Below are 322 nucleotides of genomic sequence, written 5' to 3'. Positions count from 1 at the left end.
ATCCTCTCGACACATTCTGCACAAACCAGACCGCATTGGCAACTTTGCAACGTGCATAATCAACAAGCAAGGTGTGGTATGGTGACAACCTTCGCTTGATCCTTGATTGACAAATTATAAACTGCATTAATTAATCAGTTTTCGTTTGTCCTTTCGACTGCGTATTTGTTGGTTTGTTTATGTTCATTTGTCTGTTTGTTTATAGAGTGGAATGTGGTCTTGAGGACGCTGTTTGTTTGTTTGTTTCTCGTTTGGTTTCCGTTGGTGTTCTTGTTTTGTGATTGTTTGTTCGGCTGTTTGGGTAGTGAGTTGTTGTTTGTTT

Source organism: Penaeus monodon, chromosome 23 (assembly GCF_015228065.2).
Source record: "Penaeus monodon isolate SGIC_2016 chromosome 23, NSTDA_Pmon_1, whole genome shotgun sequence".
In the NCBI taxonomy this organism is placed as follows: domain Eukaryota; kingdom Metazoa; phylum Arthropoda; class Malacostraca; order Decapoda; family Penaeidae; genus Penaeus; species Penaeus monodon.
The sequence above is the reverse complement of the archived record's forward strand: the minus strand, read 5'-3'. Positions refer to the sequence as shown.